The 27,662-nt window shown below is 38.6% G+C and overlaps 1 long non-coding RNA gene across 2 annotated transcripts; it reads left to right on the top strand.

Moving 5' to 3' along the window:
- Nucleotides 1-2,413: 2,413 nt before the first annotated feature.
- On the top strand, nt 2,414-7,180 carry LOC137473462 (uncharacterized). 2 transcript variants are annotated; one of them, XR_010998821.1, is made up of 4 exons: nt 2,414-2,621; nt 3,264-3,337; nt 3,428-3,510; nt 7,159-7,180. It is a non-coding gene; the product is annotated as an uncharacterized lncRNA (long non-coding RNA). The 2 variants fall into 2 exon arrangements; XR_010998820.1 differs by lacking the exon at nt 7,159-7,180 and adding an exon at nt 3,662-3,751.
- Nucleotides 7,181-27,662: the final 20,482 nt, after the last annotated feature.

The raw sequence follows: 27,662 nt of genomic DNA, 5'->3' as shown, positions 1-27,662 counted from the left end.
TATAGAATTACATAACGCTTCTAATGGTTCTGTTTGTTACTTACCTAATGCCTGAAGAGTGTGATGGTGAAAAGAAGGTGTTCACTATTGACACATGGAGTTGAATAGAGAGAAGACTGGTCCAGAGCTACTTTGAAACTCTAGATAAGCAAAGGTGAGGAAGATTTCTGACAGTAACAAAATCAAACAGGGGACCATATTAAAGGGGATAATGAGGAATGACCAAATTGTCTAGGTCTTGTTTGCATTTCTAATATTTGAAAAATTTGCTTTCCCATTAAAAGTTAAGCTTGTAGTTAAGCAACTGCTGTCTCTTTCACCATGGGTGCTGGCTGGGGTAGAGTTAATTTTGTTCACAGTGGATACTATGGGCCTGTGCTTTAGATCTATGCTGAACCCAGGGCTGATAGCATAGAGATGTTTTTGCTATTGCTGAGCAGTGTTTACAGAGCTAAAGACTTTTCTGCTTTTTATACTGCTCTGTTGGCAAAGGAAGCTGGGAGTAGACACAGCCAGGACAGGCACCCCAACGAACCAAAGGGGTAGTCCAGACTCTAAGGCCCCAGCATTTAAACATAAGGGGTTGACCGAGATCCTTTAAACACAAGGTACTTGTGGTTAAATGGACCAAACAAATACCGACAAGACATTCTCAAGAGGTCAAAATGTTTTTACTAGGAAAATATAGAAAATCAAGGAACTTTGGCAAAAGCTTTAGCACAACATCCAATTAACAGAAAACACTTCACACAGTATTAATTTGGCCCATTCAACTTGCAAACTACAAAGCTGTTTGATGTTAAGTTACCCAAAATGTTCCAATAAAAGGGAATTAGAAGAAGAAAGAGAGAAGGAGAGAAAAGATAAGAAACATACATATATAGCTACCAACTCCTGGGTTCCAGCATGGATCAGACACACACTCCAGCAGAGGGTAGGATCAGGACACATTCAACTCATGCTCAGCTTTAAACACCCAATGACCTCTAGGTCACCCTCTAGGTGGGACTTCTCATCACTCAGCCTCTCAGGAGCAGGGCACAGCCAGCACTGTCTGTGGTATGCCAATGATTTGCAGCTCTGCCAGGCTGGGATACAAGCTCCAGGGGTGTTGGGGTGGGGGCAGTTCACCACCTCGGCAGGGCAAGGGCCAACCTGCTCCCCTGCCACACCCCACAGGCATCCCAGAATGTCCTGAGAAGTCAACCTTTCCAGTCTGGCACAGACCATGTGGCAATGTGCTCAGTATGCAAAGTGAGAGGAGGAAGGGGGGGACTTCTAGAGTGATGGCATTTGTCCTCCCAAGTCATCGTTGTGTATGGAGAGGCCCTGCTCTCCCAGGGATGGCTGAACACCTGCCCATCCATGGAAGTGGTAAATGAATTCCTTGCTTTGCTTTGTTTGCATGTGTGGCTTTTGCTTTCCCTACTAAGTTGTCTTTATTTCAACTCATGAGTTTTTAAATTTTCATCCTTCCAGTTCTCTTCCTGATCATGCTGGCTGGGGAAGCATGACCTGCCCCTGAAGGTGGGTTAACTAAGGTTCTTGCTAATAATAGATCCCTTGGGGCAGATTAGAATGAAACAACACTAAATAACCAGTGTTTATAAATATCTATATGGCAGGTTTATTTCAGAAGAATTTGGTTGCAATGGAAAGGAAGTATGTAGTCAGTTTGGTTATTGTCTGTAGAAATCTAGCAATATAAAAACATAAACATAACACTTAAGAAAGAAAGAGAAAGAAAGCATAAGAGTAGAAAGATATCATCACCCATGGATCGGTCCAGATGAGACTTGATTGTTGCAATTTTGGTGTCTATTGATTGGAATGTTGCCCAGTCTTGATCCATTGGGGGTGGGGAAGCCTACGAAACACAAATTTCAGTGGGTTAATATAGGCTCAGTGAAGGCCCAGGCACTTCCTCTGGCTGGGGAGTTTTACACTTTCTGATCTAACGCTGTGGATCACGTGTAGTCCCCTGGTGGGAGGCTCCAGAAATAAGTCTGGGGATGCTTCAGGGGTCTTTGATGGTTTATGACACCTAACACAAGACAGTTGTCTCTCATGTCAGCATAGCTGAGCCAGTTATGCCCCCTAAATAACTTTAGGCCTATGTGTGAATGCCCCAATATCTTTCCCAAGGGGAGTTTTACACTTGAACCAGTTGTGTTAAGGAAGACACCAGCATAATAAAAAGCACTATCCTACCTTCAAGATTTTCTTATTGGCCTCTTCCCTTATCTGGCTCAAAACTCAGCTGCTGTTAACAAAGGTTGGTTTATTGTGGTCAACCTCCGGTGGTGGATGCACCATCCCCCTGCACCTGGGCTGTTCTTACGCAGATCAGAGGTTTCACCACATCCAGAAACCCTCCTCCTCCCCTTCAGTTCAGGGAGGTGTGTGTGCAAACCTGGCCTCAGCAAAGCACCTGCTGCTTTTGCAAATGGGCAATTGTTTGAGTCATTAATCTTCAACATTTCAGTCTCTCACAGGGAGTGAGCCAGCGGCTGCGTGGGACTTCTGGCTGGGGTTAAGCTACACCACCAATAAAAAGCCGCTGCAGCTGACATGTTTACAGGAAAAGTGGTTGATTGGACACCAGTAAATGTCACTAGAAGGTGAGTGGAAGTGGCCTATGTAGTAAAAGTTTGTTGGAAATCTACTTCCAAAACACACCAGGGTTGGAAGACTAATATATGTCCATGAGGTGATTACTCATTCGTTATTTCTTCCCTCAGTATGACCTATATCATCTCCTTTGACATTAATCCTGATTTTTCAAATTTATTTGGGGTAAGGGCAGATTATAATCTTTTGGAGGGCAAGTGGGTGGGGAGAATATACTCACTTGTTGTGGAAAGGAGTATTACTTACATGGATACACACAGTTTTATTTCAATCCTACGGGGATTAAAAGAAGAGCTCAAGACAATGTTTGGAAAACATTTATCTATAGCCTTTTAAACTCTGTCCTTTTAAGGGTTAAATTTATATATTCCAGCCCTTATCCTGAGACCAGTGTACTGCTCAGAGATCATTTCTTGGAGCAGAAGCTGAATGTCCTATTTCAATTATTACCACAGTTTTAGGAATTTTAGGACCTCCTTTCAATTTTTCTAGAGCTAAATAAAATTTGAATGTAGAGACATTAATTTGACATTAGCACGTTTTTACATCATTACCATGAGGAACATTTTTCTGAGACAATGGGTGAAAGCAAAAATCAGTATTTGATTTGTTTGCTTGTCTATTTAACACAGTTCATTCATCTTCTATAAAATAAAATAACTTTCATGAAGAGGTAGTATGCTGATAAAAAAGAAATCTTTGAAAGGTAAGATTAATGTATGTTGTATCTGAGAGATAAACACTCAAAGAGGATTCAAACACAAGGCTGTCTGACTGCATCTTGACTGCCCACCAGCTGTCACGGATGAAGAATATCAGCTTCTAGCACTGAAGAGGAGGTGGCACTTCGCATCCTCTCCGCACTTCCCGAGTAACCAGGTATTGCCTTGTGGCTGAATGGCTCTGTAATGCTCTGTGGTGGGTGAACTGTGAAGGAAGGGTAAAATTTACCCCTTTGGTTTTTGTCATTGTTTTCTGTCAGGGATATGTATAAAAATGATGAGAGAGATCATTTGTTTTTTTCCTACAGGGATTCTGCCACTCCAAAGTAATTGGAAGTGGCTGGTTGCTCTCTGACAGGTCGTTGTTTATTCTTAAGGTTTTCAGAATTACAGATTTTAGCCCAATCCAAGGAACCATTTTTCCCTAAAAACTAAAAATGTTTCAGAAAGTAATAATTTTGAATTGAATTGAAATTGAATTTCTCTCTCACATCAATAACACACTAGAGTGACTCCTCTAGCATAAATGGGTCACTTTAAGATTTGTCCGTGACCAAGCACCCATTTGTGCTTACACTTATTTATAATACTAAATGGATCCCTTCTTTAAACTGTTCCTAGGACAACACAATATTTTCAGGAAGAAAAGAGTGCCAGGTTCTTGTTCTACCTCCTGAAAACTAATCAAAGTCTTTTTCTCTGTTACCACAGCCCCTGGCACTCACAATATGCTTCCACAGTTGGGCAGTTGTCGAGACGAAACCACTGTCTGGTGAGCGAACCGTGGCTGTCTCACAATTTACCTGCCCTTCTCCATCTGTCTCCCCTCACCAGCTGTGCTCGAGCCCTTCAGGCAGGGACAGAAGAATTGGATGCACATAAAGTATCTCTTCAGTGCAACCAGTGTAAATAATTGTGTTGGGGTTCTCTAGAAGAGAGAGAAAGAAGACAGATACACTATTAAACTAATCTACATCAAAGGGAAAGAGCAGAAATGATCCTTGTATCCTGAAGAAGTTAGAGAGTCAAAACTCTGTGTCCCTCCTTGGCTCCCACAAAACTGTATCGGGAGCCAAAGGGGACTGACAACCACAACTCCTTCTTATAGGTTTTTGTCCAGCTCTGTAGAACTGTATTTCAGAGTCTTTGGCACTGACAGACTGACAAACACTAGGACTGTTCTTTTTTAGACAGCAGCTACCAAATGGGTTTGAATGCACATTTCCTTCAGCTTGTCTTCCTCCTAACCTCAAATATGGAGATGCTGCAAAGTTTAGTACATTTAAGATGACTACAGATAGTGAGGAAAGGTAGCATTTGTCACAGATTATCACGTTTGTTTTGCAAAAATAAGTTTATTGTACTTGGCATAGCAATAAGAAAGCCAGGCTAGCTGGCCAGTCAGCCCTAAGAAATAGTGAACAGCATCTGTTTAAGTCTCTGAAGTAACACAATTCATGCATGGCATTAGGTTATGTTGCATCATTTAACACACATAAACCTCACTTACCTTTTCCTCCCTTTGCCACTTTCTTCCAGTTTATTCTAACTCCAACTGGCTGCAAAACTGTGTAACTGTCTTTGCTGCTTTAAAATTCCTGGGTTTTCCCCTCTAACTTTTTCAGCTAATGTAATTTTTTTTTTGTATACTGCCTTTCTGGGAACCACTGAACCCACATCCAAGTAGTGTCATCTGTCCCTTATGCATCTCATCATAAGACTTCTTTGTGGGGTTTTTTTTTAATGAAGTCCTATACAAAACTAAACTGTATTGTTATGTCTGAGACATTGTCATACAGGATGAGGCACAAATCATACTTGACCAAATTTAATGAAAGATTGCCATCAGGTGTCTAAATGTCTCCCTTGCCTGTTTAGTTGAGTTATGGCAAACAACAGTACTCAGAAACTTAACATATGTAGCAATTCAACAGTTTTTTTATTATCTGGACCTGTTTTGTGCAAGCTCTATTGAACTAATTTATAATAATGGGATTGAAAACACACTAATTCAAATATAAAATAGATAGAAATATTTCTTATTTTTCTTGCTTCAGAATGATTGCTTCATTTAGAAATATTAATAATCTGATAACTGAGTCTCTTCATTATAACATAATGCTCAGTTGCATAGGGAGCTATTCTTTATTCAGTGGGTTACACTGCAGGGTATCATGGGGAGAGATGTATTAGCCTGTATTCAGAGTTTATATAAAAAAATGAAACTGCAGAATAATAGAATTGCATCTTTTATATAGTGCTGCTATTTGAAAACAGAAGGACAAGTTTTAAATGAGAAATTCTAATCAGTATCTGCTAGAAAAATCACATGTGCATTTATCCATGTGCCTGTCAGTCTTGCCACATGGTTGGGGTAAGTCAGCTAAGCAGTTCTTAATATCATTCAAAACAGAGGGGCCACTAGAAATTGTTCTTGTCTATACAATTTTATGGCTTCTGTCACATGTTTCTTATACCCCAAATATTTTTCATTTATTTCAGAGGGAGAATCAGTGCTGCTAAACAGGTTTTAATATTATAGTATATATGACAAAGGCAGAGGTGAAGTGATGAAAGGGATGCAAAAAACAGAACAACCACAAATTTACTGGAGTTAAGCACCTTCACATAGTACATTTTCAGAGCATAGGGATGGTCTGCACTGAGGAATGTTGCATCCAGAGGTCTACACAGTAGTCTCAGAACTACACAGGTACTGCAGATGTGAATAACAGAAATAGTAGCTTCATATAAGAAGCAGCCGCTCACTGCTCTTCCAGAGTTAATTAGCTCTTCTCTTCAAATGAGCTAATTAGCCTGGGCAGAGCCCTGCACCGACAGAACCATACCAGTCCTGGAGCTGACTCATTATCTGGCTTGATATCCTCTTCATTCATTTATGTGAGTACTTGCACAGCTCTGAAGAAAAGTGTGCCTTGGTAGTTAGGTACCGGCTTCTGCACTAATTAGTGTCTGAACATTTTATGAAATGTGGAACAATTTCAAGAGGGAAAAAAAATCAATGTCTCAATGCTTAGTGGTTAGAACACTCACTTATAAGGAGGGAGGAAAGCAGATCAAAATCTTGTTTTCAGAAGCAAGTATAGGTAACACCCTTCTAGGTTCATTTTTTCATAGTTAATAAATATGCTCTCAAAAGATACAGAATCATAGAATCTAAAATAAAGGTAGTTATGGAGGATTTTTTTTGTTTGCTTTGTTTTGTTGTTGTTGTTGTTCTTCAAAATGGTTGGTTCTTCCACTAAACCAAAATTCAATTACTAGCAGAGCCCTAATAGCAAATACAGATTATTGGCTGCACTTGAGTCCAACAACAATGAACTACTGCCTGAGGGTTAAAGCCATTCCTGGGATTAGGTAATATTGCCTGAAGCCAATTGTAAAGAGCGCTTTAATACTTTTGAGGAGAAATAGTTTGCTGCAATTTCCCTTAGACCCAGTCAGTGATTAATTAACCTTTTAGAATCTTCTGGGTTAATGGAAAGTTTGCTCTGGAAAGCTCCACAGATTGAAACATGAACCAAGATCATCTGCAATACCAGAATATTGTCTTGGAAGACAAACCACAGTTTTCAATGCTTGTTAGGCTCTTGCTTCAGCCTGAGGGCAGTAATATCCCCTGTTTGTAGTCAAATGAGCTTATGTGACATTATCTCAAATACTAAGAAGGGTTTTTGCATGTATAAAATAACCACTGTTCATCTTATAATAGTGGTATCTTATCTCAACCAATAATTAACTAAAACATGCCAGCTCAAATTCGACACGTTTTTAATCAACAGAGGTATAAGAGGGTCAGAAAATAGCTTCATGAGAGATACATAGAGTGGATACAAGAAGCCCAAATGAAGGAATGATCGTCCGTATTTCTACCCACCTCAAGTCGTGTGGATGTTTGGGTGTGGATTTATGCTGTGTCCAAGACAAGGAAAGATGCTTGTGAATTGTATTTGATCAACTGCATGCCTTCCAAATCCTAGGTTTATCTGGGTAAATAAGGTTTTGAGGAAAAACCAAACTCCAAACATATATTGGGAAAATAATTGTACTCCTTAATAAAAGCATCCTTTAAAAGATTATCAGCTCAACGAGTGTCAAGAGTAAGTAAAACAACACAATGCTGCCAGATGCTTCTGACTGTCAGTAGCATGCTTATTGAAGATTTCAGCATTCCTAAGTTCTGAAATGCCTGAAAGTTAAGAGACTGTATTAAATGCAGATCATTTCTGAATCCCTAACTCCAGCACTGCAGCAAGACATTTCAATGATGACACAATGAGTTACGGTCTGCTAGCTTGGCACAGATTCAAAGTGGCAGCAGCTGAGGTGTGCTTTAAAAATAGGGATTTTTTAAATTGGATTCAAAATCAATTAAAATCCCATTACAAACATAATTGTAGTAATACAAATCATGAAATAATATCTTTTACAATAAACTATAAAACTGAGGAAGCTTACATAATTAATACTATCTATTGCAGAGATAGACCCATACCTTTTAATCACGTACAACCTACATGTCAAGAGAATACCTTTGGAAAGTACAGAGTGCATTTTCAACAGGAGGTCAACATGTATTTCATAGGATTCTGAGTAGGTATCTCTAGGAAGTTTTGATTTCCCTCCCCTCCTCAAAGTTCCATATTAACCATTGCTTTTGGAGATTAAATGCCAGCATATCTTTATTGTAAAACAATAAGACATGCAACATGATGGTCAGCAGCTCAGTAAAGCTACTGGCCACACATCACATTTTTGATCCCTGTGTGAGAAAATAATCAGACAATTTTCTGCTGGTGCAAAGTCAGTGCATGTCTTAGACAATGAAATCACATCCTTTTTTTATTGTGAATGTGCTTGCTTTAATTGCTTTCTGAGGGGAAAATAAGAGAGTAGGTAAAGGAAAAGCAAACCTCTCTTACACCAAATATCAAGATTAAATTTTTAGTTTATTTCATCATTAATTCCAGTTTTTCTGAGCTGTCAGACTTGTTTGGCCTCTTCTAGTAAAACCACCCCCATAGTTTTAAGTGCTGGCATTCAGTTCTTACACAGCATGCTCTAGGCAAAGTTGGATTATTTGCTTATTTTTGTGGTCTTGTAGATCTTTATGCTGGTGTTTGTACTGTGGTGAGGAAATTAATGACTCAACCATTTTCTAAAGAGATAAAATGAGAAGGACATCTTTAAATACAACTCTTCAAATTTCTAGTAAACTTAGCTTTTCAGTTTCTTCCTCACTAATCTTGTTTTATACAGCATTTTTAAAACAATATTGCATTAGTAAAAGCTGCCAGTCACAATAAATTATCAATTTTTCTTCTTTTAATATTTTGCAATGATGCTTTAAATACATATTCCTGTAAAGATTAGGCATATAATTTAATTGCCCTTGTATCAGATGAAAAAACCATGATTCCCCACAGCAGCCTATTGACTCCTTCAACCTTGCCTCTTGAAACCTTACTGAACACAGAAGCTGATACTGCAGGTTTTATATTTATAATGATTAATTAATTCTGCACTAAGCAATGTTCCTGACTGCAAGAACAAAATCCACTTTAGAAAACATAAATGACAGCTTGCCTAAAATAATTAACACCAGTGCTGATAGAATTGGGATGTTCTTCCTCTGCTTTACACTAGCTTATTTGAGAGAATTTAATTACTAATATTTCTGACTAGCAGAAGAATTGCATTAAAAAAGCACTTGATGTGGCAGGATTGAAAGCTCATTCAAAATATGTTACAGAAATATAATGGGGATGGGATAAACCCTGGTTGAAAATGGAGATATAATTAACCCACAGCTAAACATACTAGACTATTTCTATTTTTTCAAGGAAAGAAGATCACATTAAAAATAACCTGCATGGAAGTATCATCTCATTTCTCTGCCAGTCAAACAGCCAGGTAGGGTTTGGCTATGCAACACAGCAACCTTGAACCCTGCTACTTCTGTGCAGAATAAGTCAGATAAGGTCTGTCCTGGTAACAGGATGGTTCCACCAGTGAGCAAAGCATGTGTGGCTTCACAGCCTGGGAAGGACCATCCTTCCTCCATAGCTGCAGCAGGAGCTCTGTTCTCACTTTTCATTAGGGATGGAGTTTTGCCTTTAGCATGCTGAATAATGTTGACCTACATGTACTTTTACATGGGGTCTTGAAACAGGACAACTCTTCCCTGGAAGGGGACAGTGGGTGCTTTCTGTGGGTGAAGTGGCCTTATCCACCAATTTTAGCATTGCTTACAGAATTTATCAAGTTGTAAGCTCAAGTGTCTGGTTCCTGTGATATAAACAAATGTAGCAGGAACACAGGAGATTGCTGTATTTATCTTCAAATTCTGGAAAGATTACATGAAAATATTATGTGAAAATGCAGACTCTCAGCCAGAGAAACTAACATGGAGTTATTGTCACACAGTCTCACTCAAAGTTAGGATTCCTGTGGGTAAAAGGATGTGACTATGCCATCATGGCTTCCTCCTTGTTAATCTTTACCACACTACAACCTCCCTATTTCACATGTTTATGGTTTAAAAACAGGAGGATGGGCAATGAAATTCCTGTGAGTACATCATGATCTTTTTGTGCAAACCCATATGGGTGGTCGTTAATCAGGACTGATGTACATTTCCACATTACCACATTTGTACCAAGGGGTAGTTGTTCCCTGGATGGAGCTCAGGAACTGCAATATCAGAGGTACAAGGTTATGAACATGTAAATACCTAAAGCACACCCAGTTCTTTTTTCTTAGATATTTTTCTTCCACAGTAGATGAAGGACCTGAGAGCTGAGGAAATCAGGTATTGTAGTGTATCCTTCCTGCCACTGGGAGATTTTTACCACAAATGTCATCCTTTCCTCTTTTATTGGTTAGGGCTATCACAGAAAATCTCAGCATTACCAAGGGCCCAATTTTGGAAGGGAGAAAGTTCATAAAGAGTAAATGGGCAGCCAGCTGGCTTATTTTCCAACATGTTCCATCTCCTCTAGTGGCTTGTAGGAATATGTTTTGCCTACACACAGCCTTGCTTAAAGGTGCAATTTTGCATTGCCTGTAAACTCATCCCTCTCACTTGTGAGTAGAAAAAGGGAGAACCAGAAGGTTTGATTTACTGAAACAAATGCAGGCAGATGTAAATTGTCTTCCTAAGGCAGGACATTCTCTACACCCTGGGTGGGATTCCTCCTAATGAGCAGTAGGTAATGGAAAGGGCATAAGAAGCAATCTGTAACCTCTCTTTAGCTATTCCTGCTTAATACTAATTATTACTTAATAATGCAAAGCACATGCATTTCCTTTTAAATGTTAAAATGCTGTAAAAGCATTAACTGTTTAATTCTCAGGACACCCTTAAGAGGTGGGCATATGAGTATCATTTCCATTCCATACTTCTTTCCATAATAAGGGAGCAATTAAAATTAAATTGATCAGCTAACTTTATAGAGACCCTAATTTCTACAAATAGGAAATAATAGGCCTAAATGAGTATACTTCTGTGTGTTTAAAAACAGTATTCATCAGATGGATTACAGCTGATTTTTCAATGTAATTAACTTTGTATCCAAAAATCAACTTTATTGGTTCACTTCTAGTATATTAAGCACAATAGGAGGGATGCCCCATTTTCTCTGGCAATAATCAGGTTCCCTTCAGCCTTGTAATTGATTCAAGCAGGAACCATATTATTGTCTAGTAAAACAGAGCATCCCTCCTATTATCCCTTAAGTAGCAGTCAGTCTGGGAAGAAAACAGTTACAATGATATATGAAGTTAAGACAGATGCCAACTAAATAGATATCTGAGTAAGCTAAAAAGAAAGAATTAAATAGTTTGAAAAATCAATTACAGGTACTACTTCAGCTAACCACTATGCATCTCATCAACTAAACTCTCATTATTGTTCATATCCTGACTGCCCCAGTAACATACCCTGTACAAACATAGCAAGCCCAATGGCCTCACAATCTAATTTGTCAGCTTTCACTTCTTTCCCACATTTTTTTGTATTGTTTCTTCTGTATTCTCACTGCACTTCCCTCTATTTTGAAGTCTCCACATCATTATGCTAGTGTATCCTACTGCCAAAGGATCAGAGGAGAAAAGAACTGATTCCACTGCACCTTCTGTTACAGAGGCTCAGGTACAGAGTTCTGTCAAAACCAGATTGGTCAGTATAATTTACATATTTTTGGGTTTAATTAAATTATAAGTGCATGGTGATGCTGATAAAAATACTGTAGTTCTGTTGGGAAATAAGCATAAAGGAAAGAGTACATTTCTGCCAGGCAAACAGGTCTCTGAAGGATGATGGGTGTTCTGGGTAGCTAACAGAGCTTGGACACAGCAAGAGGAATGAGGGAAATATGTCTCTTCTGGACGTGAATCTGGTAAGTTGCTCATTTTCAATATCTACAGTGGAGTCTCTGAGAATTGAACCCGTAGCAGTGAGTGACTCCTTCAAGAATTTCCAGGACTACTCTAGGTTAGTATTGACAAAGGAAAGCAGGAATCTGACAAGTACTGTTTTAGACAAAACATAAGGATTCCTGTTTCTTAATAATGGAATTAACTTTTCTGGACTAAGAAGAGCCAGTACATGTTTCCAATTTTGGGTTTGTTCCTGATCAGGTTTGGACAACAGACTCAGAAGAGAGGAGAAAGAAGTGAAAGAGAAAAGAGAAAGTCAGACCTGCATTGTGCAATTGTCACATCTTCACACAAGGGAAGTCATAAGCCTAAGTTATGTTTCAACATATGTATTGTCTAATTAGACCCCTGTGGCTTACAGGTTAAAAAAATTCTATCTTTCTGGAGAACCTAGAAGCTCAGGTCGTTATTGGTGAACAACTCTCTATGGGATGTAACTAAAGCACACCACATCCCCAGTGAGACAGTGCTGTCCGTACATGTGGTTCTCTTATGATGTGTTCTAGTAAGAAGTAAAGCACATGAACCCTCCCCTCCTAAGCCTTCAGCCAGCTTACACCACTTTACATGAAGAGAGGGCATCCCCCTGAGACACTCTCTGCTTGCATCACAGGACAGGAGCTGGGGAACGTAACCTTGTAACACCTGCCACTGCCAGACTTGAAACAGATTCTTCCCTTCTTGTGTGAAGACAAGCAGATTAGGATAAGTCATCTGCAAGGTCAGTTGTCCCATTTCATTGTTTTGGAAAAGCAGGGGAAAACTCAGGGATAGACACTGCAGTCAGCTGGGAAACACCAGCTTTCTTCCCTGTCTGAGCTGGGGATGTGAATGTCTCTGTCCTAATTTGGATACAGCAGAAGGCTCTCAGTGCCAAAGCCCACAGCTCAGACCTTGTCATGCACAAGGTGTACATATACTTAATGCAACTTCTAGTAGAGAGGAGAGAGGAAAATACTCCCTTTTCAGCAGATTTGGCAACATTGCAGTTATACTTATTCTGATCTGTCCCTGAGTAGCTTTTATGCCTTTCTTTCTTCTTTGCCCCTTACAATCTCCTCATTGAAAGAAAAATCTATCATCTTTTCATTCTCAAAACAGACTTAAGAGCCATTATTTGTGGGAACCAGATGTTAATGATTCCAGGGCAGTTATTTTACTTTGCTGAATCGTAAGTAAGAGCATGTGGGGAGGAGGGAGGCCTGTTATTTTCTTGCAGCTAAATGTGATGCACTTGACTTTTGTAACTGCCATCACTATTTGGCAGAGCTGCACATTTAGGAGGACATTTGAAATATTTACAGACTTCCCTTTCACTCTTTGCAAGCTGTCAGTTTAGCAGCAAATAATCAAAGGAATGAGTTAAAAGATGATTCAATAATGCCAGTCCAGTTCATTACTGATTTGCAGCTTGCATAATTCAAATATAGCTACTAAATTTGCTTAACTCAATCCCTACTGTCTTCTCCTTTAGACATGGTATGATAGCTGCAGTCATGCAGCCTTCTAATTTCTCACTTATCCATGAGAGCAGGAATGTCAAGTCCATTCCATTAGTCAAAAAGCATTATTTAGGATAATTTGGCCCCAAAAGTTCAGATCAAGCAGATGCAGACAGCAGGGGGGATTGCAAACCTTAAGCCAAAAGACTATTCTTGAAGGAACATAAGGCATTATTATGTTTAATACAACTAACATTTCCTTTTTACTTCACAATATCAAATATAATAAATGCTCCCCAGGAGGGTTATTGACCAGGGCAGAACATCAAGAACATTATCTCAGTCTTGTACCACAATTTAAGAATAAAGAATGATATTTTATTTTACCTTTCATTTTTCTGTGAAACAGAAGGCCAAATTCTTTCCCATTTAATTTCAGAAGAAGGAAGTCCTTTCCACCCTTTATCTGAGATGCTTCTTAAAATCTTGATTATTACTCTGAGCAACTCCCTTTTATACTAGTTTTAAGGCATTATCTTACTGATTCTACCAAATCCTTTCATGGATTCTGGTCATGAAAGGTTTGAGGTGATGTTGTTACTCCTAATAAACCTGGATGTAAATATAAAGAAAAAAATACAAATAACTCCTCAACGTTTTGATTTTTTAATTAAAAAGTTACTTTTTTATAAATTTCTTTCTTTGGTCCTGCACTGCCCAAATTTTTCCAGATTAGTGATGAATGTTAATTCAAGCATGGAAAAGTTATTATTCCCATATACAAGTGAATAGGTACTTGGATAACAAAGTGACAGTCAAATCCTTTTCATTAGACTGCATCATTTTCCTAGACAGGTCTGTGAAGAGTCTAAATGTGTAAAGTGTTACAAGGAGCATAATGACTGTGTTGTTTCTTCATTTCATCTGTACCAAAGGTTCAGCCAAGAAACCAGTCCAGAAAAGCAGTCAATATCAATGAGACATCTTCTTTCCAAAAAACTGATAGTTGTCTTTCTCAATGATATTTAGGCAGATATTTATTGAATATCATTATCTGCATCTCCCAAAGCATTTTGGTGTAGAAATACAGAAAGCTTTCCTCTACTTAGTTTCCCACATTTTCTGAATCCTGCTTTAATTTTCAATGTCTAAATGATTTGGGAGCTGTTTCATTAGTGTTCAAAAGTGAATGTTGCCTGTTACCATATTTATGGCTTACCACAGCAGCATTAAAAGACAAGCTAATCATTGCAGGTATTCAGATAGTGTTTATGTCTGAAGGATGTGGGGATGCCTGATCAGGTAGGATCATCTACTGAATATGACTTAAAGTATGCACGTGCTAGAATTAGGATTTTCTTCTGAAAGCAAGTTACTGGGATTCTTTTCAAATTTGCTTTTAAGGTGAATTTTTGAGCTTCAGTGAATACCAGAAAGGATGCTATTTTGTCACTAACAAAAAATCAAAACACCTTTTCCCCAGATAGTTCATCCTTGCTATTTTTAATTGTGACTTTATCAATGACTGTCCTCTTACCCACAGTGGAAGCAATTAACCTGCTTTATTAATAAAGTCATTGGACTAGCAACTGAGAGATATGGACATCCAAGTAGTTCAAACAAAGTTACAAGGTTCTGTCCTGGAAGCAAAGGAAGTGACCTGGAATCTAAGCTTAGCCTGCTGCAAGTAAAATCCTAAGGAAAAAAGGTTGTGAGCTGGAAGAAAAGAGACTGAGCTTATTTGATACAAAGTGATGTGAAGTTTCAAGGGTCAGGGAAACTGCTTGTGTTTTCTCTCCATTCTTGAAGAACAGATGAGATGCGCATGGGGCTACATAAAACAGATAATACAAAGAATATATTTGAGTTTTAGCACTGATTTCTTAGCTCAGTAAAACTAAACCAGAACACCACAAATCCATAAGACCTTGGAAATGGGTAAAAGGGAGCAAAATTATTGTAACCTATAATACTGTCTGCCCTCTTTTCACTGATGCAGCCAGAACCTAGCAAACTTCAGACTCCATTTTACTAAAAGCCTAGAGATTTAGAATCGCAAAAATTATATGGAATGCAGACTAAAATACAGTTAAGCAAGGCCATTGTAGTTTACTTGCCTTTGGTACATAGTAACCTTACTATAAAGAACTGAAGTTTTATGATACTTGACAGAATAAATAGATTTGTATCCGAGCATACCTCTCCTCTCCTTTCCTCTGAACCTCAATTAATGGCAAAGGCAGTTAAATGTAGAGGAGCTCATTAATCTGTCTGTATCTGGAGTGTCTTACACAGATACCGTGCTAATCAATGCCTGTGAGGTAGTTAGCATTGTGCTTATGTAAGCAGCACTATACAGGCATAAAATCTACTGTTCTTTACTTGCACATTGTTTGAACTAATATTTATTTAATTTTGTTTAATAGTGTCAGTAGGCAGTCAGAAACTGTTAGCCTTTTTTGTAGGAGGTGAGTAAATTGAAATCATAACACAATTAACTGAAGATCATTTTACTCTGAAAATTCCTCACTCTGAATAGAGTTTAAATGCTGAAGAACATTTATGCAGGAAAAGAATATTGCACTTTACCCCTGTTTCTGGGTATCTGAAGGAGACAAACTCTTACTGGTGCCTTTAATGTGGTTAAATGTTTTCTACCCTTCCAGTTTATAAGGCAGGAAATTGTAAGCACATTTTTCATGGCATCAAATAAATGCTGTACATCTTTAATTAGCAATGTCTATCAGTGTTGGGGGCAATGCAGACATAAATAAAAGCTACAAATGCTGCTACGCATTCAGTATAAAGCAGAGCATAGATGTAAAGATTAATAAATGAAAGGAAATCAAAAAGTTTCTGTTGAGTGTCACAAACAGCTGCACTGAGATCAGCTACTCTTTCACTGAGGCATTAAGCTCAAAGCATTACAAACATGACAAAAAATGAAAGATTTTTATACAGAACTAAGTATTGTTCAGTGATAAAAAAGCTTTCTTCATTCTTGGTTAAACAGAAGGGAAGTACCCTGACAGTAGTAAAGGTCCTTATCAGCAGAGAACAATAAAAAACTGATGGAGGGAAGTGATCTTTCTCATCTCAAAGGACTACTACAGTTGTTATATTACACTTGTTGCAGATTATCTCTATGCAAGACTCTATAGTATCTTTCAGATTAATTTAGCAGTTTAGGAATCCATTATACCTTTTGAGGAAGTGACTCAATTTGGAGATTCCTAGTGAGTGGAAATGAAGGCAGTAGCTTTCATCTCTGTACAGCCTGCATGCTGTAAACATTTGAATGATGTGATGCAGCTGTGAGTTTTTTACAAATATTCGACAGCAATAGTTATATAAATCTCCAATATGATTTTGATACAAAAAATCATAACATAAAAGGGTTGAATTTCGTATTTGGGGAAGTGAAGGATTGAGACTCTCTCTTTTTGCTGCAGGCTGCCTACATGGCTCCTCTTGCCACAGACCCAGGCACAGGGACCCCGCTTTGTGCCTCAGATGGGCTTCTGTCCCATTGCCTTTGAAGTCCAGTGGCACAAGATGTACTGACTGTATCACATCAGGGTGAGGCAGCAGCTCTTGAGAGACTGAAAAGCAAGGCTTTCCTTCTCCAAACAGAATTGGGCCTCTCTGTGTCAGAGCCATGGGCAAATTTCTGAACAAGATGGTATGGGTTCATCCTACACATGGCTACCATTGCTTCCACTATCCAACCCAGAATAAGTGCTTTTAAGGCATCTTGTTCTGCTTTGAGTTGCTTGCAAAACTTCACAGTACAACTGAGGCACAGACATCCAGCTGTTTATACCTCTCTCTAAGAAATCTTTTATATTAACTTCACCATATATGCCCTTAGACCAAGACCTGATGTCTCTGAAAGTTTAAATAAAGTCCATTGATCAGGTGGGAGATCAGAAACGTTGAGACTAATGGATTTATTGTGCTGCATGCAGAGTTTTGGATACAGCTTTGCCAAATATATTCCAAAAGGAAAGGTATGTGACATTTATAAACGTAATCTCTCCCAAGAGACAGATCTAGACTAAATGTGCTATGATGATTATTAAGATAAATAATCAGAAATATTATAAAATGGAGAGTTAGTTTGCATATGTGGAGGATGAATTTTATGTTAAATTAACATAGAAGTAACTGTCTAAGGAGACAAAGCAAATACTTTAATTGCATAGTACATGGTGTTTTGTCTGTTGTTTAAGTCTACAGTCATATATCAGACTGATTAGTGAATTTTAAACACAGAACAGATACTGATATGGCTTGTGAGAAATAATCCCCTACCTAAAGGAAGAGAGGCATTCAGACAGCCAAAGCTATCAGTCATAAACCAGCAGCCAAACCGTGGCACTTCCCCAGTACCAATAAGAGCGTTTCTGTGTCAACTACATGGATTTCTCTTTGCTCTGGACCTATACATACTTCTCAGGAGAAGATAAATTTATGTGTAAAGTATCACTGGTTTTCAATTTCATCATGATGAACCCACAGGGTGAATTACATAGTCCATCCTGTGTTTTACAGAAAAGCTAAATTACAAAGTGCCCTCTATGTGGTCCTGGGGATATTGATTAAACTGCTTCAGAGTTTGAATAAGAAGAAAAAAATAATGTACTGATTTTACTTGTCTACATCTTTTCTTCTCATCTTCCCATTTTGTGGCAATAATTAGTTTGCAGTAGTCAACAAGACTTATTTTCTTGCTTTAAATACCACACTTGTGATTTTATAAGAGACTTCTGGAGATTTGGGAGTGTATTCTTCACTTAACAGAATGTCTTTGGGAACTCTTGTTCCTTATTCTTTCCTTAGCTTGAATAACAGACATCACCTTAATGCCCGTTTGCTTGCAACTTGTAAGCACACAGATATGTGAAAGAAGAAAGCCCACAGAGACACTCCAATATTGCAGGGTAAGCTGAAGTGAGAAATGCTTAATGCCATTCCAGACATTCACTGGCAAAAAGCTGCAAATGAAAATTATTACAATGAGTATAAAATTATTATAAAACTGTCACATTTCTAATATTTCATATCACTTCTGACCATAAGCGCCACAGCTATAAAAGCAATATCTTTTGCTCTTCCATGTGTATAGATGATGGTTTGCATTCTTCAGGGCTTATCACATTAAAATGCCCTTAATTATGTCCCAGACAGCTGTTCAGAATGTACTCTTAAACCTCTTCAAGGTCAAAACCTTACTTCTTTCTGATCCTATGATCATCATTCTATGATTTGTTTTATTCACATAATATCTCTACTGTTCTTGGGAATCACTGTACAGCCCCATAGGCCACACTGCCATATGACTTCATCAACTGCCCCTACAGGTTCAGATGCTGATGTGCTGAGGATCCTTTGCTAATCCTTAAAGGTCAGATAGATTGAAAACTTAGGTATGTTCTTTTTTTCATATTTGAAAAAGGTAGCAATATTGTTAAGGTACCATTTCTTTTCCCCCCGTCTTCTCCTGCAACTGGGGACATGAACATCAAACATATGATAAACAGAAGGAGCATCTTACAAACTTGTGTTTCAATGACACATTGTAATGAAAACATGGAAGAAAGCATGGGTTCCAGTCACACCCATAGCCAGGCACCTTGTGAACCCCAGCCTGTGCATGGTTTGTGTTGAATTCAAAGAATTGTTAGCTATGTGGCACACACTAATAGACTCTACTCCCAAACCATTAATTTAAACTCAGACACAAAACCTCAAGAATCTTCTTCATGGATCACTGCACTTGTTAACAAGTATCAAATAGGATAAATTGTATGTTATAGCACTGTCTACTAGCTCTGCTATATTTAAGTATTTCAGTGTTTCTATTATTATAACACCCCTTTCTAGGGGAATTATATCATCCACCAATTAAAAAAAGTGATATAAACTGAGATTTTCCCTTTACGTACATCTGTTCCTTATGAAATAGTCTGACCAGTGTATATGGCAGGAACTTCAAGGAAATCTGAAGCAATTCTAAACTTCCCCAATCTTTATAACCTCTCTTGCAGTATCCTCAGATAGACACAGAGGTCCATTGTGAATAAATTACTTCAAAATGCTTCAGTTCATTAATTGAATCCATAATAAAATGAACTTCTTAGAAAATGCAAGGCAGTATACACTGTAAGATAAACAAATGCATTGACTCAAATATAAAATTAAGGGCTATCATTAAAACCAAACTGAATGTACATCTATATTTCATTCATATGAGTCAGAAAAGGAACTGCTCCTTTGAAATGAATAAAATTTAGCATAACAATGAAATAAAATGAAGTCATTGGAAAAAAATGACCTTAACTTTCATTTAAGACAATAGATAAGTATAATAACCTTCCCAGTCCCAACAGACTTTCCAGTATGTATATCACATTCAAACAAATAACAAGTCATGTCTTATCAAATCCATCTTATATAGCCTTTATACCATTATTCAAAATGAAAATTATTATATTATTCTTCTGGTCACTTAAAGGACAGTTTTCCTTACCATAAATTTAAACAGGGCTGTAATTTTTAGTTAGATACTGTGAGGAAATAATAACATGTATTCTTGTACTCTTTAGAAAATGGTATTTTATCATTTCCTTTCTTGGTAACAGAGTTACATACTTACTTTTCCTTCCATTCTACTAAAAATTGAATGCAATTTCAGTTCAAGTGTTATCTTCAGAAGACAGATCTAATCCAAAAAGAAAAATATAAACAGTGTGCAAGATGCAATGTCAATAAGTAAACAAAATGGGTCACAACAGATAGGATAATAAATCATTGTTTAACTTGTTTATAAATGACTTGGATGAATGTCCAGATGCCTCCTCAGCAAGTTCTCTGATGACACAAACTGGGTAGAAGCTTTGGACTGATCCCCCTGAGTGTTGTGCAGCCCTTCAGAAGGACCTGGGCAGGTTGGAGAGATGGGCAGGAAGGGACCATCTGAAATTCAACAAAGGCAAATGCAGGATTCTGCACCTGGGGAACAATAATCCCAGGGACCAGCACATGCTTGGGGCCAAACTGCTGGAAAGCAGCTCTGCAAAGAAGGACCTGGTGGACACCAAGTGTCCATGGGCCAGCAGTGCCCTTGTGGCCAAGAGGGCCGGTGGTACCCTGGGGTGCGTTAGGGAGAGCATTGACAGCAGGTTGAGGGAGGTGATCCTGCCCCTCTGCTCAGCCCTGGTGAGGGGCATCTGGAGTTCTGTGTCCAGTTCTGGGCTCCTCAGTACAAGAGAGACATGGAGCTCCTGGAGCAGGTCTAGGGGAGGGCTACGAGCAAGGTTAAGGAACAGGAACATCTCTGTTACGAGGACAGGCTGAGGGAGCTGGGCCTGTTCAGCCTTGAGAAGAGACAACTGAGAGGGGAGCTCATCAGTGTCTGTCAGCACCTGAAGGGAGGGTGGCAGAAGGATGGAGCCAGGCTCTTTTATGTGGTGCCATGCAACAGAACAAGAGGTAATGGGCAGGAGCTGATGCACAGGAAGTTCCACCTGAGCATGGTGAAGACTTCTGTGTGTGTGACTGCACATGGAACAGGTTGTCCAGAGAGGTTGTGGAGTCTCCCTCACTGGAAATTGTCAAGAACCACCCAGACACAATCCTGTGCCATGTGCTCTAGGATGACCCTGCTTGTGCAGGTAGGTTGGACCAGATAACCAAGCCATTGTAGTCCCTTCCAATCTGACCCATTCTGTGATTACTGAATTGGTGCATAGATGGACACACACTAGCTTGATATACTTGAGAGCTATTCCTGAGCTGACTATGACTTACTTTTGTATTTTTGCATATGTTTTGTTTTGAAACCTTCATGGTCAGGAGTGACTTGTTCCCATCTATTAAACAATCCTAGAGATAAATCTACAAAATGAGTAAGACCTTTTAAAACCTGGTTATATAGGGTTTGTTAATTTACATTTTTGTGGTGTGAAGTTGAAAGGGATGGATTTTTATATAGGGATTATGCAGCTGATTACAAAAGTCAGTAGTCTATTTTTACAATAATTAGATATTAAATGTCCTTGTGATATATTTTTCTAGATGATACCGTGCCTTTTAAAACCAAGCATTATTTATAGCACAAAAATCACAAAGATTCCTGACCCAGAACTATATCATTAGAGGAGACTGAAAGAAGCTAGTTCATCAAAGTGTAGGATATTAAACAGCTTTGTTTGTCAAGAAAATGCATAATCAGCCCTTCAAACTTTTGTTGTGTTACCTGTAATTAATACTAATTAAGGCTGAGGCTCTCAAATATGAAATGGTTGAGAAAATCTGCAGGGTTTGGTTTCCTATTTGTCAACTTTTATTTGAAAACAGCAGGTTAAATTCCGATCAGAGGAATATTTAGCCTCAAACTATCATGCAGATTGTTTTGTATCTATGTAACTGCCAGACTGCTTTGGTCAAAACTCCTTAGCACTTTTAATTGCTAATTTTGGCAATAAACCTGTTAATTAGTTAATTGTAAAACATTAGTGAATCAAGTAAAAAGGATCCATCTGTTTATAAAATAAGATTTCTTCTGGGCATAACATTTACAAACCACAGTGGTAGACACTATACATCTATTTTTTGATAAAGTCTCTCACTTCTTTTAGAGCTAAAATGTGACTTTGAAGGAGATTTGTAATATATCATGCACAGTTAATACCATCACAATCTTAATATCATCAGGGGGACTTGAGAGAGCAGCAAAGAGCGGCAGTCCCTCTCTTCTATATGTCACTGACATGAACCTGGTGTAGACTGATAGCAGCCATAGAGGTGGCTGCGCGAAAGGCTCAGTTCTTATAGCAAACTCACAGTATCTCCAGCTGGAGAAAAGTTTTAAGAATACAGCACATGTACCATTGTCATAAGGATTATTTTCATGGGCAGACTTAGAAGCCAAATGAAGTACCAGGTTTGAGGAACTTTTTCTATTGACTTGAATGGAAGCAGGATCACAGATTTTTTCAGGTGAATATGTAAGTAGTCTAGGAATCTTACGTTGCTGCTACTTATCTCTTCCATGGCCAATTAAATAGGCTTCTTTTCTCAGAACTGTCAATGTGGCAGCTTTCACGAGCACTAAATTAATCCTTTAAAGGAAAACTATGTTAAAAAATGTAATATCTTTTCTGATTTAAAGATATTGTAAAAAAAGACCGCTTTTCAATACAGAAAACAAATCTCTTGTATATTCATGTGGATTACAGATTAGTTTTCTTACCAAAATATAACATTTCTTTATCAGAGCAAAGTAAAGAGGATACAATATTCTCAGCTGAGATTAAAATATGTAAGAATGGAATATTGATAGCAACATATAATATAAAGGAGGATTGGATGTTGTACTATGGGAGCTGATAAGAATTATATGGCTTCTAGCAGAGAAGTAAAATGACATAAGATGCAGACTGATGGCAATAGGAAATGCATCTATAAGGGGATCACAGGAATAAACAGAATAGTTTGTATAACAGCAGACAGGCATTTAAGGGATAATGCTAATTGAATTATGCATTGTAGCCAGGTAGAGTAGACTGATGCTTCTAAATGCTAAAAACAGAGCTGAGCCATCTCAGCCTGGAGTGGTAGTCTCCATTGCCCCAGGTCTTTTCCCAAGAGTTTTACAATCCATATAAAACTGATTGCTAAGAGCTGTTTTATTGGTGGCCATTGGGGCCCACTAATTCCACTGTGGGTGCAGGGAAGGTACAAATGGGTCCTTAAGAAGATGGGTAAATAGAGCAAGTATCAGAGTGTAAAAACATGAGACCCACTCCAGAAGCTGTGGAGAAAATTACTACACATGGAGAGAAAAAATGTTGCCTTAGCATGTGACTCATCTAAACCTCATCATCTAAAATCAGACACCTAATGGAAGCTATTCAGTTAGACGCCCTGTAAGGTTAAAGGAGAGCTCTGAAGACACTTTTAAAGTATGGTTTAGACTCTCTATCTTTCATTTCTGTCTTGGGGTGGATACGGTCTTCAGGTTGCTGTTCATGTGGAGGTAGAAACCAAGCAGTGCATCAGTGGAGGAACTCAGGATTGTGTTTAAGAAATGACTGACATGATTTGAAATTAAGAGGCAGGTGCAGTTCAGGCCCCTCACCAGCAGCTCACCCATGCTGGCTGTGGCTCTGCCCCGGAGAGTGGCTGGAGTGGGATAGATGATACAGCCTGGGAGGCACCTCTGTCTGCCCTACCTCCAGTATGAAGCTGGCCATACCACTGACTGAAGAGCTTAATAATAATTTAAATACACACAATTGGGAGGCCTGCCTGCTTTCCAGATACCTAACCTCTGCAGCAGCATTTGGAGCCTGGAGCAAGAGGTCTGAGTTACCCTGCACAGCACCCACCAAAAGAGGTGGTTCTGCAAGAGGGGATGTCATTTGGGCATAGACACCACTTCCCAAGCAGGAAGTCAGAGAACTCAAAGCGTGCCTCCACTTGTGGTTCCTCAGATCCTATTGTAGGAATTAGGACCCTGCAGGTGTACGAGGGACAGACTTTCTGTCATGGTTTGGGAATGGTATTTTCCAATTTAGTACTCCTGCTAAAACCATGCTGCTGTTTACTCTCTCTTCCCCTCCAATTGAAAGCACAAAAGGCAAAGATCATGGGTTGAGATAAGAATGATTTACTGGAAACCCCAGTGGGATAGGAAAATGAATAGTGACAGCAACAATATTAATAACAAGAGGTATAAGACAAAGAAACAATTACATGGAAAGCCTGTGATGATACCAATTCGGCTCTTTCCCACCACATTCTCTCCCAACCAGAAAGAATGCCCTCTAAGGAGATAGTTCCTTCTGCCCACCCAGTCCACTGTAATGATGTGAGTGGGTGTAGAATAACACCTGGGTCCTGGCCACACCTCCTCACCAACTCCCTCTTCTGGCTAATACAAAAATGTAATCCTGTCTTGGCTTAAAGCACTTCTCACTTTCCTGGTGAGATGCAGGATTGGTGGTGCATTACTGCATGAAGGAGGTGGAGGTGATAGAAACACCCGGCAGCACGCTGAGCTGTGCACAGTTCTGGAGCAGGAACCGCAGCAAGGAGACCTTGAGACAACTACCAAAATACAGCAAGACCAGGCTGGCATTAAACAAATCCACAGAATGAGGGATGTACACCTTCCTGGCAGAAATTTCTTTACAAGCATTCAATCATTGAGCCTGCTCATCAGGTATGACCAGTCTTTGAACTAGGACATGAGACCCACGGCCATGAGGTATCTGATGGGGAGCAAAATGAATTATTTGTGAGAAGGGGTAAGAACAACTCACTGCACTAATCTTAAATTGGAAAAATGACCTTTTCTCAATGTCATAATTTTAAATGGGGAAATGTTAATTTGATCTTAAACCACTGATGTGATGTGCTTTTGAAACAGTCTGCAGAAGGCTGCAGTCATCCAGTGAGGTTGCAGCTGCTACAGGTGACTTGGGGAGTGGGGGCACAGACAGATCTACAGAAAGCATGGGGGGCAGGATGGAGCTGAAAGGCTAATTTTTAAATTCCAGCTCTGGGAATGCATAGTCAGAATATGTTTCACTGACATTTGAAGTTAACTTTGGCTTCTCGTGTCTTATTGAGCAATATTTGCCAGCCCAGGCTTGTAAGAAGGGGGCACAGAATGCTGCTTTATTGCAGCTGCCTGGAATGGAAACTATTGTATGAAAACAAAAGAAGCACCTCATCCAAAACATACACAAAAACTCACACTACATGATAGACTTCTTTCAGAATGGAAAACCAAACCATTCTGTATTCATCAGAAAAGGAATTTTAGAAGTCACCTTAGGCACTTTAATTTGGAAGAACAGCAAGTAATACTTCTCCAAATATCATTCTTTGTTGGCTTGAAATGTAAATGTTTTACTAGCTTCTTTTCCTGCAAATCCTGTTACACTATGTCATTATTGTATAGTTTCTTATAAAATTTGGTGACAGAGAATCTTAATTGTCAATATAAGCATCATTTAGTGCATTAATTTTAAAACATATTGGCTATTCTTTTTTAAACAAGTAAATGATATTTTAGGACAGGTTGGGAAGCTACCATCCTTGACAAGACTAATTTAATAGCTATCATAAAATTGGTAACAGAATAAAAAGAATGGAATTACAGGAGGAAATCCACCAGTGAGAGCTATAGGCTATTCAGAACTGTACTAATATAATAGAGTGAAGAAATCAGGTCTATAAATTCCTGTCAATGTAGATTACCCATACAAGGTCTCATGCATCAGCCAAACATAAACAGGGTCCTTGTACAGACCCTGTGAACAGGAGTGAATTTCACCCTCAACAGTTGAAAAACTACCTTTCATTCTGATTGCATCAGAAAATTAATTTGCTCCATTCTCCAGCAAAATGGAAATTGGCTCTGTCATCTATACAGTTGTTTGAATAACACAGTTTATACTACATTCCCAAATAATCTGCTTTCAGGCTAAATAGAGGATATTTACCATTTCCTTTGTAAAATCTGGTTAATAAAAGTATTGGCACGCACAGTGTATTAACTGATGTAAGTGGGAGTTATTTAATGAAATAAGACTTTGACAATAACTTTTTTGAGATACATGAAAACATGCTAGTACAGAAGAAAATGAAGACAAATATAATGAAAATTACTGAAACCTAGAAACCAAAGCGTTAGTAAAAGGAATAGTGAAGGGAGAATGAATGAACATAGAAAATGCAGCATTCTGGGTTTTTTTTAGGCAGCAACTATAACAAAATGGCTAATACAAAGACATTTAGGCTACAGAGAAATGGTACTAGATCACCAAAGAGAAAAAAACAAGAAAAGCAAAAGAGAGAGACAGTAGAGCATTGATTTGGAAAAGTACTGTTGAACAGTATTGAGTACTATATCCTTAGAAAGCCTTCCAGTGATGGGGCTTGGAGTCCCGTTCCTTGGCTAAAATAACTTCTCACATGGGGCCCATATTCTTCAGCCTTCTGCAGGAGTGTTGATTTCACTCAATATGCATATCGCATCCTTCTAATTATCCATCTCTTTGTATTAATGATGAAATAATACAATCTTCTATTTTCTCTAATTAAGTTTATTATGGAGACATTTTTATGGGCCTATTTTTGAAAAATGAAATTTCATTAAAAGTCAGTGTATCAGATCTTATTAATTCTATTACATTACAACATGAAACATTTCATCAGAAAAAAAAGACTGAATCAAAACCAATCCCAGACTTTGATAATACAGATTTAAAAAAATGCAATGCATTCACATTCACTCTTCAATCTAATTTTAAATACTGCAAAACTTTCCTCATACGAAGTTTTAAAATCAATAGAGAATGACTTATCACATTCTCCTACAGAAATATATTTTGTCTACTTTACTGGGGAATTTTTCCCCTGAAAACACTATGAAATGGCAATGCATCTCACTAGGCCATTTCTTCTTCTTCTTGTAATTAGGAAAAACTAGATAAATAAATTGATATCAATTACCTTTGGGAAAACCAGGTTAGACTAAGAGACCTTCTAATAATTGGAATGGCAGTGCACTTTGCATGCTGTCAGTACTCAGTGACAATTGCTACAAGACAATTGCTACACGGTGACGTTTTCTTTGTCATTGCTGGACAGTAGGGACTTTAGTGCCAATGATTTTCTGCCATCATCTGAAAGTGATAGGGGCCTATGAATGACTGCAGCAAGATAAAGGATCCCTTGATATCCTGTAGAGGAATTGCAATGTTTTGCTGCTTTCCTGACATGTTCCATGGCTGTGACTCCAGGGCACACACGGCTGAATGGTTTTGCTGAGGTTTGGAGTCTTCTTGCTCCCATAGAGCAGCTGCTCAGCATCGCTGGTGCACTGCTAGCACTAAGGACAGACCACAGGGGGTGGCAGCAGCAGAAACACAGGGCTGCTGACACACAGTGAGGGTTTCCTATTTCACTGCTCTAGAAAAGAGAGTGCTAAGCCAGTTGAACAGTTCTAGCAGGATATATTGACTGTGCCAGGAGACTGAAAATTTCACTTTTAAAGCACTCAGTAGACGCACTTGTATCACATACCTAACTGACTACTTGCTTATTTTGGTTTTCTGTATTCCACAAATGTATGTCATATAATTTAATCCTTGTACAGCAGTGCATCACTCTAGAAGGAATCACAGGCACTGAAACTGTATATATGAATAACATCTGTCAGCCTTATTTCTTGTGTTGGAGTGACTGAAATACAGTTCTAAAGGTTTAGGGAGAATAAAGGGCTGTTTCTGGTGAAACTTGATCCTGACTATCCATTAAGTTGGTATTGTTAATTACTGCAGCTAGGTTACATAGACCACATTTTTTCTCCCAATGCTCTTCTCTCTTG

The sequence above is a fragment of the Anomalospiza imberbis genome, chromosome 4 (assembly GCF_031753505.1).
Source record: "Anomalospiza imberbis isolate Cuckoo-Finch-1a 21T00152 chromosome 4, ASM3175350v1, whole genome shotgun sequence".
NCBI classification, from domain to species: domain Eukaryota; kingdom Metazoa; phylum Chordata; class Aves; order Passeriformes; family Viduidae; genus Anomalospiza; species Anomalospiza imberbis.
Note: the sequence above shows the minus strand (reverse complement) of the source record. Positions and strands in the feature narration are given on the sequence as shown.